Source organism: Zootoca vivipara, chromosome 12, assembly GCF_965207765.1.
Source record: "Zootoca vivipara chromosome 12, rZooViv2.hap1.1, whole genome shotgun sequence".
Taxonomy (NCBI): domain Eukaryota; kingdom Metazoa; phylum Chordata; class Lepidosauria; order Squamata; family Lacertidae; genus Zootoca; species Zootoca vivipara.
This window is the reverse complement of record NC_142595.1, coordinates 49,197,451-49,210,895: the sequence shown is the minus strand read 5'-3', so window position 1 is coordinate 49,210,895 and position 13,445 is coordinate 49,197,451. Positions and strand designations below refer to the sequence as shown.

Genomic DNA, 13,445 nt, shown 5'->3' with positions numbered 1-13,445 from the left:
AAATAATTTGATACTAAATGCCCAAAAGACAAGAGTGTCTTTTGGCGGGCGAGTGCCCAAAATGCCCAAGAGAGTTCCAGAAAAACGTCTACTTCTGCTTCATTGACTATGCAAAAGCCTTTGACTGTGTCGACCACAGCAAACTATGGCAAGTTCTTAAAGAAATGGGAGTGCCTGATCACCTCATCTGTCTCCTGAGAAATCTCTATGTGGGACAAGAAGCTACAGTTAGAACTGGATATGGAACAACTGATTGGTTCAAAATTGGGAAAGGAGTACGACAAGGTTGTATATTGTCTCCCTGCTTATTTAACTTATATGCAGAATTCATCATGCGAAAGGCTGGACTAGATGAATCCCAAGCCGGAATTAAGATTGCCGGAAGAAATATCAACAACCTCAGATATGCAGATGACACAACCTTGATGGCAGAAAGCGAGGAGGAATTAAAGAACCTTTTAATGAGGGTGAAAGAGGAGAGCGCAAAATATGGTCTGAAGCTCAACATCAAAAAAACCAAGATCATGGCCACTGGTCCCATCACCTCCTGGCAAATAGAAGGGGAAGAAATGGAGGCAGTGAGAGATTTTACTTTCTTGGGCTCCTTGATCACTGCAGATGGTGACAGCAGTCACGAAATTAAAAGACGCCTGCTTCTTGGGAGAAAAGCAATGACAAACCTAGACAGCATCTTAAAAAGCAGAGACATCACTTTGCCGACAAAGGTCCGTATAGTTAAAGCTATGGTTTTCCCAGTAGTGATGTATGGAAGTGAGAGCTGGACCATAAAGAAGGCTGATCGTCGAAGAATTGATGCTTTTGAATTATGGTGCTGGAGGAGACTCTTGAGAGTCCCATGGACTGCTAGAAGATCAAACCTATCCATTCTTAAGGAAATCAGCCCTGAGTGCTCCCTGGAAGGACAGATCGTGAAGCTGAGGCTCCAATACTTTGGCCACCTCATGAGAAGAGAAGAATCCTTGGAAAAGACCCTGATGTTGGGAAAGATTGAGGGCACTAGGAGAAGGGGACGACAGAGGACAAGATGGTTGGACAGTGTTCTCGAAGCTACGAACATGAGTTTGACCAAACTGCGGGAGGCAGTGGAAGACAGGATTGCCTGGCGTGCTATGGTCCATGGGGTCACGAAGAGTCGGACACGACTAAACGACTAAACAACAACAGCCCAAAAGACAGTTGAAGTGGTAATTGATTTCAGAAGGCACTCTTCTGTCCTGCCACCAATTTCCATCCTTTGTAACATGGTTGTAGTAGTAGAGTCCTTTAAGTTCCTGGGCTCTATAATTTCTCAAAAGTTAAATTGGTCAAGCAACATCAATAGTATTATTAAAAAGGTCCACCAGAGGTTGTATTTCCTGCGTCAACTAAGGAAATTTAAATTGCCCCAGGAAGTGTTGATCCAATTTTACAGAAGCATCATTGAAACTGTTCTCTGTAATTCTATTACTGCTTGGTATGGTACAGCTTCCAAGACAGACAAGAAAATGCTCCAACAAGCTGTAAGAATTGTAGAAAGGGTAACTGGTGCTAGGTTGCCTACAATAGAGGCAATCTATGCTACCAGAGTTAAGAAGAGAGCAGAGAGAATTGCAGCAGATCCTTTACATCCCGGTCATCATCTGCTAGATTTACTCCCATCTGGACGTCACCACAGGTCTTCATATACAAAATTGGCCAGGCACAGGAACAGTTTTTCCCCTTGTGCCAATAAATTGTTAAATTTGTAGATGTGTAGCTGAAGGGGAGGTCAATTATGGGTGGGTTTCTTTGCTTATTTGTATTGTGAGTGGAACAGTGTGTGTATGTTTACATTGCAATGTAGCCGAAACAAATTCCAAGTATGTTGGAAAATGTACTTGGCCAATAATAAATTATTCTTATTTTTATTCTGTGTAAACCTGTATAGGATTGCACTGGAAGAGCTGGAATTAAGGCCCCGTCTGCAATATATATTTAATGCAGCATCACCCTGTTTTAAACAGCTATGAACCCTGGGAAACGTACAAAGAACCCTGGGAAACGTAGTTCATTGAGGGTGTTGAGAGTTGTTAGTAGACCCCTATTCATAGTGGTTTAACAAATCAATCCCTCTTCCCAGGGGATTCTGGGAACTGTAGCTCGGGGGGGGGGGGGCAGAGAGGTCTCCTAACAACCCTCAGCACCCTTAGCAAACTACAGTTCTCAGGGTTGCTAAGCCATGGCTGTTCAAAGTGATATAATGAAACTGCTTTAAATGTGTAGCATTGTCGCAAGAGACTCTTGGGCAGAGTACCTACCATACATTTAAAAGAAAAAAACCCTCCCAAGAATTTTGGGAACTGTAGTTTGTTAAAGTTGCTGGGGAAGAATTGTAGCCATGGAGGGGGCAAAGTGCGGGATTCTTTTTTTTATTTTTTTTTGGGGGGGGGATAATGCTTCAACTGTATGATAAGTATGCAGCTGCCAGCAAGAATCAGCACAATTTTTTTACTACTGGAATACCAATAATATAGGTACTGTAGTAATAATATATAATGATATATACAACAGATCCTAATAACCTCTGGCTTGAGAAATGTTGATTATAGTCCAATATGGCTACCTTCAATATATATATACACACATATACATACAGTAGTTTAAAATATATAAGAAAGGGCGTTCTAAATCTCCTCATAAAACTGGCAAAGCCGCCTCAGCATTTTCTGACCCGCCCCCTTCCCGCCAACGGCTTTCCATCTGAAGCCCCGCCCCTTGGCCCGCCCACCGACCCTTGCACATTGTAAACAAGCACAGCAGCAGCGGCCGCGTGACCCTCCTCCCCACGTGTACCCGCTCTCGCGGAACGCTGTCTGCCGGAGATCCAATAGGGAGCGCGTCCCGCGAGCGCAGCCAATGGGAGCGCGCCCGGGGCGCGCCCAGAGCACGCGGACGCTTGCATGCAACCGCCGAGCGAACCAATCAGAGGCGGAAGGGGGCGGGGAGGCGAGGAGCGCCGAGGCCGGGGAAGGCGCGTCATGGCCCCGTTGTCACGCGGGCCTGTGCATGCTGCGGCGCCGTCTGGCCAATGAGACGCCGCGCGCATGAGCGGGTCCGGGGAGGAGAGGCCAATGCGGGGCGGGCGGTGGGCGCGGCGGCGGCGGCCATTGGACGCGGCGGCGGGGGGCGTGGCAGGCTGGCGGCAGGCTCACGCGGACGAGTGCATGGTGCTGAGGGAAGCGCTCCCTTGGCAAGGCTCAGTTGACAGAAGCCTTTAGACGGGACGGTGGGTCTGTGCGCTTGAGGTGAGTGAATGAGGGGCAGGCGGGCGGGCGGGGGGGGGGGGCGCAGTCCGCGCCTGTGTGGGAAATAATGGTAATAACAGTAATGACAATAAAAATTATAATGGCGGTGATGAGTGTTGGGCAGGTGGTTCACAAGTGGGCAGAGAAGGGGAGCGGGAGGGGGAAACGGGCGGTTGTGGAGGGGTGAGGGGAAAAGGAATTCGGCTGGCTGACTAGACTTAATTTATATTTAAAAGAATACAAAAATCAGCCTCGGGGTGAGGGACTGATAAGGCAAGGGGTGTCCAGCGGGATGGTTAATGGAAGGAGGGGGAAAGCAGAGAGGGCTGGGAAATAAGGGGAGGGGTCTTTCGAGGGGAGGGTTGTCGCCCTCGTTAAAAACTCCCTGGAATCAATATTACGAGGGGGTTGAGTTTTTTGGGTGGAAGGGATTGGAGTTAAAGGTGGACGACAGGGGGAGGAGCAGAAAGGAGGTGGGAGGGAAGCAGGAGGTATAGGATTATGGGGTGTGGGGAGAGGGGGAAGAAGTGGGTTGGGAAGGAAAACAGTGAGTGACAGAGGAAGAAGTTGGATGGGGATGGGACATGAGGAACAAAAGAAAGGGGAAAGCAAATAAAACGAGTGTGGGGGGAAAAACACCAGAAGGGTTTTGAAACAGAGGCTCCAATTACCGTATAGGATGGGCCCTGGGCAGGGATTTAAAGGGGGAGTTTAAGTGGGTCAGCAGCTTGACCTGACCACTGATGTTGGGACACAGCTGGGGACCCAAGTTTGAGAAACACTGGTTGAGAGCATAGAAAAAACTTCTCTAACCTGACACTAACTAGATGTTGTGGACTACAACCACCACCAGCCCCAGCTTCATACGGCTGGGCTGGTGGGAACTGTAGTCCAAAACATCTAGAGAACGCTGAGTTCGGGAAGGCTGACATGGAAAGTATTGGGAAAGAGGTGATTGTGGGCGTGTACTCAACAAATCTTTGTGGGGAGGGCTAGTAATAATAGAATTGTAGAGCTGGAAGGGACCTTGAGGATCATCTAGTCCAGCCCACTGCGGTGCAGGAATATGAAGGGGTGTTTTTTTTTTAATATAACTCTGGCTTCAACAGATTTAGTGACTAATTAAAGCTAATTCCCAGTTGTAAATGTGTACTTCTTGAGCTGGTGTGCATGAAGTGATTCTCTGTTATTTCAGCCTGAACAAATTGGTTTTATTTTATTAACTTGTGTTCAATAAATATACTGTATCAATAAAATCCTTGTTTACTTTGTTTTACACTTCTCGTGACTCTTATATGAGAGAGATTGAGATTGAATTGTGGGGAGGGTATTGGTTTGAGGAAACTGTTGAATAGGCATACGTGTCAGGGGTAGTAGTTGTTGGAAGCTTGCCTTTTGTGAGCTGATGAGAGGAACACTTTCTGGTACTGGGAGATGGGTCTGAAGTAGAGAGTGGGAGACTCTCAGGGTGGGAAAGGGGTGGGGTTTTACGGAACAAAAGTTAGGAAGAAGTCTTTGGCTAGGAATGGCTTGCCATGAAGCTTAGGGTGATGCAATGAAATAAGGGTGGAACAGGAAGATGCCAAGTTGCACAGGAACATGGCACTGAGATGGGAACATAGTTATGCCAGAACACTTAGATGTATCACAGTCTGGTTGTGAATACACGGCACTTGGGCTTTCCTGTATTTGTGAAAGGACATGAAGTCCTATGAGGCGTGTGTAAAAACTGAAGCAGCCTTTGTGATGACGTTTCTGCTGCTTTGTGAGATCTCATAGAAGCATCAGTAGCTTTTCCACCTTGGCCACTGTGTTTGGCTTAGCATAGAAGTACTGTATCAAAGTCCCTCTTTTGTCACTCCAAAATGTTGAAAAAGCTCTGAGCTGTTGACGTGCCAGATATTGTAATCCTAACTGTTTTTCCTTTGAGCGAGTGGTCTGCTGTAGTCAATTTTTCTTTTGAATACCCTGAAAAATAGCATTATGTGGAAGTGGGCAGGCAGATGTGCCTGCATGCGTCTTTTGTAAGAACTCTGTGATTAGATAACACTGCCAGTGCCAACCAATACCCAGTAAGATACAGTTCCTCCGTGGCAGTTATGTAATAAGTGCTGAGATGAAGGTGCACCTTGCAGAGAGCTACAGGCTGCTTGAGGTTTTGTGTTCATGTAATATTCCTTGGGAGGGTGAGTCATTATATCATCAAGCTTCACCTGTTTTGCTGTACAGCACTAAGGTTGTCCAACTGAGCACCTCCTGGTGGTGACTGAATATGTAGTAAAAAGTTTGTCACATGCACATGCAATGAGCTACCAGTTCTGTTAAATAGTTTTCCTGTTTAGCAGACATAACTAGTATGCATTTGCATGTAAAATTAAATTAACAATATTCTTTGCAAAAGTAAAATTCAGAGCACAGAGGTCTACAGAGGAGAAGCACAGAAGTCAGATGGAGTAGTGAGGTCTAACAAGTGCCGCTTTATGTGGCGTGCTCCTGAGACAGACAAAATGTGCCACCAAAAGGGAACAGCTGAAGTAGAGCTTAACTCTTGATGGAGGGGAGCAGGCTCCAGAGAGCAAAGCGCAGCGGCTGGATTACTGGGAGAACATCCGAGTGCCAGGCATCCCAGCAGGTCAAGGTCCCCTTTGCAGAAACGATTATAACCAGCAGCCACTAACCCCAGATTTAAACGTCAGCTGTGTTCCGAAAGAAGGAATGGCAAACATCCTGGCTTGAAAACACCTTTGGTAGCTTCACAGGTTCCTGCAGGCTATGGTTCCTTCCAAGAAGTTGACCCAGTTGGAGTTGCTTGATTCTCTCAGTACTGTTTGAAAGTTAGGCTGGAGGCAGGGAACTGGAAGGGACTTCATCCAGATGAGACAGCCCAGTGAGTGAAACTCCGAATGGCATCCGCATATGCCATCCAAAACAAGTACCATATGAACGCCAGAAGCTGGGCACGGAGGACAGAATATCCATTGACAAAGCTAGAAAGCTGGTAGCAAAAGCCAAACCTGCTCTGCTTTCACCACTACAGACTTCAGACTTCATTTAGGACAGCTAGTGTTGAACCAGTCAAATAGCTCTGCTTTTTTCAGCATCAGAGAAACAGGCGGGACTTTGGGTGGGTGGGATTATATATATTCCTGCTGACTTCAGAGGTCTGTAGTTCGAGCTGGTAGAGTGAAAACCCCTCCCTCGCCTCCCCCCACTTCAGCAGCGGGTGTACAGTAGGGGAAAGGCTATTGGGAAGGTTGGGTGTGGCGCAGCAATGACTGCTGCTGGGTGCGAGTTCTTGGGCGGGGCCTCCGATCTTGGAGTGTTGGTCCACGTGCAGGCTGTGATTTCCCAGCATCTCTCACTTCCCCAGCTGACGTTGTGCCCCAGTTTTGCTGGGTTGTTCTGGGACATGTATGTCTCAAACTGTACATTTGGGCGAGGCACTCATGTAGAAACAGGCTGTCTGCTGCTAGGCACACGGGCTTGGGAGAGGCTGGGTGCATCCAGCAGGGGGCGGCATATTCCCAAAACTGGAGAAACCAGAAGCACAACAAATTGGGTGGATGGTTCTGTTTTGGAGTCTTAACTGTTGGAAGTCCAGTGGTGTAAAAAAAAGAGGAGGGCTGATCATAAGACTGGTTGCTCCTGCAATGTAACATGATAGATTGTGTCCAGTTGAGTTTTCCTTAGATTAGACCCAGCGAAATAAATGGATCCAAGTTAGTCATGTCATATACGTTTGAGGATGACTAATGTTAGATACAACCCAGTGCTTTTATCCTTTAATTGTTTCTCGGAATTTGTTTCTCCAGTTGTTATTGGACTACAGCTGCCATAATCCGTGACTGCTGGTCCTGCTAGTTAGGGATGATGGGAGTTGCAGTCCAACAAAAGACCAGTTTGAGAAATATCCAGAATTTAATGTGGCATTTGAATTGGTTGCCCCACGGAGTGAAGTTCCTCCGTCTGCTGCTCAGTGATGCGTGTAGATACAGATACCCCTTTGGAAATTGGAGTGGGTGAAGAGATGATACTCTGTTTTCCCCAAATCTATCCAGACAGGGTGCAATTAATTCTGGGGTGCCCATCTGTGCAGGCAAAGCCCTTGGCTTCTGTGACTCATAGGAAATGTTTTGCTCCTTGCACCGTCACTGCTTTCATTATATCGCTCCTCTTTGTTTGGAGATGAAATTAACATGTTGCTGCGGGCAGCAGAAGGGAGGAGCTGTCAGTTTCTTGAACTTGTGGAGTGAGCCAAAAGAACACAATGTTCCCTTTTTGCCTTTTATAGGCTGCTGCCTCTACTCTGGAAATTTGCTGTGTGGAAATAACCCTCGGCTATGCGGCAATGGGGAGGAGCTTCTGTGAGATGGCTCCTCCCCCTTGCAGCAGCTGCTCTTTCCAGCTGCCTTGTGAGCTTGGCTGGGGAGTGTTACATAAAAGCTTTGAATGAGAGAGGAGCGACATGATGGCCGACCATCAGGCTGGATCAGATGACGTGGTTATGGAAAGAATTTGGCCCACACTTGCTGGAAGGGAGTTCCGCTTGCTCTTATTACAGCTGACAGCCTGCCAGGCTGAGGCGGCAAAGGACAGAGACAGAGAGCTTTGAGAGGAAGCAAAGCAGAATTGCAGCCTTGGATGTGAGAAGGGGCCAGCCGACCTTCCCTTTGCAGTAGCCCCAGGACCTCTCAGCATGCTGTGTTTTTAGTTCTGCAAGATCTGCAAGCTGCAGTTTCTACCTCCCATGCTTCACTCTTGAGAAGAAGTTTGACTTAAATACCGTATGTTGACCAGGAGTAAAGATTCCTTTGTTCATATAGTCTTATAGTTGATGTTTTGGGGAGCTCAGTACGAGGACTTGTGGTCCTTTGGCCACATGTTCCTGAGACAGGGAAGAGGGGAAGGGCAAGTGTGGGAAAATCCTGGGGCAAGGGGCACGAGCTTGAGGAAGGCTACATTAAGCAGCATAGGTTACTGTATCTGCTGTCCTGTTTAACAAAGTGTTATTGCAGCACATACCATGTTTCTCCGAAAATAAGACACTGTCTTATATTTATTTTTCCTCAAAAAACCCCCACCATGGCTTATTTTCAGGGGATGTCTTATTTTTTTTATTAAGTATGGTACAGTTTAACCTACAAGGTTAAACTGTCTATCAGTATGGCTTATTTTGGGGGTATGGCTTATATTCCTTGAATGCTTAAAAATCCTGCTATGGCTTATTTTATGGCTACGTCTTATTTTCGGAGAAACAGGGTATGCAATAGTTTCCTCTAGTGGCAGTTAAATCATTAACCACAGCATGCATTCCAGTACACTTCAAAATTGCTCAAATTAGTGCCAATGCATACGGTATTTTATTGGGAACTCAATGGCTGTATTATTGACACTGTAAAACAAAGACATATCTGCATAATTAGTCAAGGGATCCTTTCAAATAGGTCAACACAAGTTACTAGCCAACACAATTTTCTGTTAGCCCATTTCTCAAAACATCCCTGTGTGAGTAATTTTCTGTGCTGAAATGGGGTGAAAGGCACTTTCCTTACTTGGGCTCCCAGAAGGACTTCATATTTCCCACAGAGGACTGTTTCTTTGCAAGCCTTAATCCCTGGTTACCTTTAAGCAGACTCCTGTTTACTTCTAGTTACAGGTAGGTAGCTGTGTTGGTCTGATGTAGTCGAAACAAAATAAAAAAAAATCCTTCCAGCAGCACCCGAGAGACCAACTAAGTTTGTCATTGGTATGAGCTTTCGTGTGCATGCACACTTCTTCAGACACCTGGTATCTGAAGAAGTGTGCATCTGAAGAAGTGTGCATGCACACAATAGCTCATACCAATGACAAATCCTGTTTACTTGTATCTGTAAAGGGAAGAAAAGTCCACAATACAGCAGTCATTTCCTCCCTGTTCTGTTAAGTGGTTTGTTGAATCAGTCTCTCTTGTCCCTCTTACAGGCAGCTGCATTAAAGGGCTTCCTGATTCTGAATAGCGTTTCCCTGATTGCGGCTGAGCACAGCCTTTTTCTTATACTTCCCGGTCTTCCAGCCTACTCTCCTGGCTATTTGGGGCATGTGTTACTGGCTGCAATAGAGAGGGTGGACAAATAAAGACCGAGTGGCTCCTGTACTGTACTTTTAATAGTTGTAGAAGAGGAAAATCCCCCCCAGCCTAGAGTACAGTCTTTGTTCAACTAATAGTCATTCAGTAATCCAAGTCCAAGGCACTGGAAACATAGGGTTCAAATGGACATTGGGGAAAAAAAGTAATCTGTGAAACTGAGCAGTGGTTTTTATCTCCATTTATGTTTTTTCAATGCTGGGTTTCTCTCTCTACCTGATGAAGAGTTCTGTGAAATCTGAAACACTGCAGCAAGGGACAGAAATGTGTATGTCCATCTTTTAAAGCTTTTTATTTAGAAGTACATTTTCTCCTAAATGATTTCAAGATTCAGTGGGCTTATTATGGAGGAGAAATGCAATTTCCCCTGGAACAGCCCCAGGGATAAAGAAATTTTTATCCTGCCCTTCCTCCCAAAGGGGCCCAGGCTGGCAAACAAGTGATAAAACAAGAAAGCATTAAAATCATCTTTAAAAAATCCCCCACCTTGGCAGTTTTTGCAGAGTACGTTTCCTCTGGTCAGTCTAGTTCCCCTTTTCAGCAGTTGGCAACACCTGTCTTTGAATGAGTGGCTACACAGGAGGGCTCTCCATCCTCCCAGTAAGAAAGAGGTCAGCGAGAGACCCAGGGCACTCGTGGGTGCGCATTAGAGGACCAGTGGAGAGTGCAATTACCGCTGGCGCTTTGTGGCTTCGGGTGTAAGGAATGAGAATAGAGCAAGGGAGCCATTAGGGGGTCCCACTGTTCAGGATTACAAAAGGTGGCTACAATGCCAGCCAGAGCTCCTTTGTTCGGAGAGCATAACGCTGATGCTTGTGTGTGTTTGTGCCTTTGTATCCGGAGGAAAAAACGGGCCACCAGAGGCCTGCTTTGCTCCCTTCCTGACCATGTGTCGACGCAAGAATGGATAATTCAGGCTAAACAAAGGCGAGCAGAAAATGACATCCGCTGAGCCTTTATCTCCCTGGCTGCAGCTGGAGACCTGCAGGGTGGTGGTGTGTGTGCCTAGGTTGAGGCTTTCAGGATAAAGATGATGGAAAAATTTAAGAGACCTCTTTAGAGTGCTAGTGTAGGAACAGACATACGTATATGATGCGTAAAAAATCTCTTACTGAATGGCCAACGTTGTGTATGCTGATGTCACACCCAGTGGTGTTCCATGTGTTCATGCCCACCAGTTTTCTGTATGGAAGAGAGCCCATGCGCTGAGTCTCTCTAGGGCAGGCTTTGCCAACCCGGTGCCCTCATTGGCAAAGGCTTCCCTGGGGCAATAAAACAGCTGTCAGTGATCCAGTAACACATGGAATTGAGAGCACTGCTCTGTGTAGGTCCGGCAGATGTTGAGCCTATGTGTCTACAGGGTGCCCCTGTTGTTTCCAGTGTGGGGTAGGGGGAGTTCCACACCTGCACAAATGAAGCACAAACTTCAAAAACAGACGAACCTACCGTTTGCATTCAATAGCAACATTTTAGGGCTTTAGCTGGCAACTGTGTTGCATGTAGTTAAGAGACAAAGGCATTCTGATTTATGCTTCTTCCCATATCTTAACCCAAGGAAATCACCCATAGGAGCCATGATAGCCCACTGCAAGTTTCAGGGAGCAAGGGGTGCATTTAAAGCTGTACTACGAATCCTTGGTTGACAGCCAAAACAAGAGGCGTATTGGAGATGAGAGAGGAGGAGGCAGCGTTTCTGTTTTGCATGTTATCTGCTAACAAAATACTGATCCCTCCCTGGCAGCTGGCACCCTGCAGCCCCGGGTCGCTTTTTTGAGCAGTGTGGAGCCTGCGGGGGGTCTGCCCACCACTTCACCCTCAGCTGTAGAGTGACTGAGTGGGAAGCTACGGGTGGAAGGAGCACAGAGCCTGGAGGTGCCCGAGCTGTTGCATCACTCCCAGGAGAGATGTGGTGCCCAGTAACCTCCCCCCCGCACCTCTGGCCACACCTCTCCTCAGCACCCTCCTTGAATGCTTTGGCCTGGCTGAAACAATATTTGAGCTTTTCCCTTGCCTGGGTGGAAAGTTATGTGCATGATTGTGCACAATGAACTTTGTGTGGCTGCGATGTAGCACAAAAGGTGCGAGAGCTACACTTCGTTTCTCATACTTTTTTTTTGCATGTGGCTCCGCCCACCATAGGGGCTCCAAAACAAAAAGGGGAACAACAATGGAAAAGCAGGCACAGAATAGGCCCGGAGCTTGGTGCAAGAGCTGATTCAGGAAGTGCTACTGAGTGCTTAATTTGTGTGCATGGCTCTAAATAGCAACCGACCCGCATGGTAGCTGAGCGCCTGCAAATAGACTCTTCACGCTGGGGCTGAGCATCCGTCTTCCAGCCCTTACTGGCATTTATTTGCGCTCTAATCCCCCCCCCAACCGCTTTCCCCAAGCACAGTCCCTGGATGAATGACACACCCTTTGCTGGTGATTATGCAGTCAGAATTCTGTGGCCCCATTGGCTCCCACAGCCAGCCAATGGCATCCTCCTGGGCCCTGCTGGTAGCAGCACCTCAGTACACGTGCGGAGTGTTTAACTGGGTTGCTGACATCACTGGGCTCCTGGCCACAGCTACTCCGCCTGCCTGCCTGGTTACACAGTGGGCTGCTGCAGACTCTGCTGAGAAGGGAAGGCTAACCAGGCTCTGTTGCCCACAGTGTGCCGTGCTGTCACAGCTCTGACGTGTTCCCCACTCTGCTCTCTGGAGTAGGGTCAGCCGTAAGATGTGTTGGGTCAGCAGCGGAGTCACCAGGGGCTGGTCAAGGGTGACAGGAGAGCAGTTTTCCCCGTCCCAGGCTTGTGTCGGCTAATAGCTCCAGAGAAGCAGGACCTTCTAACTTGCACCACTGGTGAGTAACTTAAAAGGGTGGCATATAAATAATGAGTAGTCGTTGTTGTTATTATTATTGATACTGGTTATTCCCCCTCCCCACTTTAAACTTCTCAAAGGGGTTTCCTTCTACGCTTTCCCTGCACTGCTTGGCAAAGTCTAGGCACTGCCCAGTGCGATGACGGCAGTGGCTGCTCCCACGGCTGCACCACGTGACATTCAAACAGAATGTTCTCTCTGTGTTTTCTTTCGAAAGAGGCTTTGTAATGTGGCTGGCAGTGGGGGCGGGGAAGGGAAGAAGAACACAGGCTGCACACGCTTTGGCATGTGCTTGGAGGGGGAAGGGGGAGTGTCTTTCTTTCTCTTTCTCTCTGCAAGACAGGGAATTTCTGGGCAACTTTGTGGGAGGTTGCAGTAGGACGGTTTTTCTAGGCAGCTGGTGGCTCTGTGTTCGCCTGTCTCCTGTTCTGTGTGTGCCACAGCAAAGGGTGTAAGCTTGAGCAGATTCCTAGACTGCAGATGAGGAGGGTAGGGTGGGGGTATTGGAAGGAGTGGCTTTTCTGCATGCCTCTTGGGGGGGGGGGTGCCTGTCTGCTGTTTCTCCAGCTGATAGAAAGCCCCACTTGAAAGCAAGTCATTCCATGGGGCCAACCTGTAAGCCAGCAATTTCTGATTTCTTCCTTTTTTTGCATGGTTCGGGAAGCAGGGAGGCAAAGATGGAGAGAGAGGGTTTGTGGGAAGTTGGGAGGAGAAAATGGGTATTTGGGTCGCTTAATACAAAGATGAAAGGGGTGTGTGGGGAACATGATATCATAATCTCAAATGGGACTGTCTCTGCATTGGTGCCCACTTATGGGTTTCACCACTACCACAGTCTTGAATCCCCTTGCAGGAGTTTCTGCAAAGCCCTGATTACTGCTTAGCTTAGGAGTCGCTTTGTGGGTCAGGCAGTCTCCAAAGGTGTGCTGCTTGCCCACTGCCACTTTCCCTCCCTCCTTGCCTCTGACTCAGGGTAGCTTGCTTTGATATGCAAGCGCTCTTGTTTTTTAAACCATGATTTGAACCATAAACCCCCTTTTAAAAAATTGCTCAGTCAACTTTACCTCTGCTTGCAGCAGTCTATTTTTATTTCGTTTGGCAGATTGGATATAACAACAAACTGCAGGCGTTTGCAGCATTGTTTTGGCATGGACCACACTGTGCAAAGCT

At 47.4% G+C, this 13,445-nt stretch overlaps 1 protein-coding gene across 7 annotated transcripts in view; it reads left to right on the top strand.

Moving 5' to 3' along the window:
• The first annotated feature begins 3,169 nt into the window (after nucleotides 1–3,169).
• PER1 (period circadian regulator 1) overlaps nucleotides 3,170–13,445 on the top strand; it is a 32,924-nt gene continuing 22,648 nt past the window's right edge. For 4 of the 7 annotated variants that reach the window (XM_088656055.1, XM_088656054.1, XM_060281881.2 and 1 more), the window contains exons 1-2: nucleotides 3,170–3,284; nucleotides 12,064–12,255. The gene's annotated coding sequence lies outside the window, so the exon portion shown is untranslated. Of the gene's footprint in view, nucleotides 3,285–7,715; nucleotides 8,069–12,063; nucleotides 12,256–13,445 lie in introns of those variants that run through there. The other 3 variants (XM_088656056.1, XM_035134472.3, XM_088656057.1) reach the window with 2 other exon arrangements.